This window comes from Hyperolius riggenbachi, chromosome 9 (assembly GCF_040937935.1).
Source record: "Hyperolius riggenbachi isolate aHypRig1 chromosome 9, aHypRig1.pri, whole genome shotgun sequence".
NCBI classification, from domain to species: Eukaryota; Metazoa; Chordata; class Amphibia; order Anura; family Hyperoliidae; genus Hyperolius; species Hyperolius riggenbachi.
This window is the reverse complement of record NC_090654.1, coordinates 231,615,116-231,615,683: the sequence shown is the minus strand read 5'-3', so window position 1 is coordinate 231,615,683 and position 568 is coordinate 231,615,116.

Genomic DNA, 568 nt, shown 5'->3' with positions numbered 1-568 from the left:
GAACCAGGCCTAAATCTGCCATAAAATCTCAGTGTGTGTGTACCTACCACCACACACACAGTGAATCCAGCCTTAAGGTGCCCATACATTAGAAGATTATGGGCAGATTCGACACAGATTAGAGATAAATTTGTATATTCATTGAAGCTGCCCATATACTGCAGGGTGATTCCCATCCAATTTCAGCATGAAATCTTAAGAGAATCGGCTGTACCCGCTGCTGCCTCCCAATGTATTACCAGTGTGTGCATTTATAGATTACCTGTGTTGTGGCAACATTTAATGCAGTGTCTGTAACCTCCGGGCGGCTCTCAGTACATGCCACTGGTGTATAGCGTCTGAAGTTGCTATGCACCGACGTTGGGCTCTATGTGTAAGTGGCTTGTACAGGGGCCGCCCGGAGGGTTACCGGCACCACGTGAAGGCAGATAAGGGACAGGTAATGTATCCATTACAGCTCCAGCAGCAGGGGTTTTGACGCTCGTTCTGAAATCAGCCTCTGTACCGCCGCACACCCGAGCAACTAACTTCGGCCCGGCATCTTGCACCAGATGCAATCGACTAATCG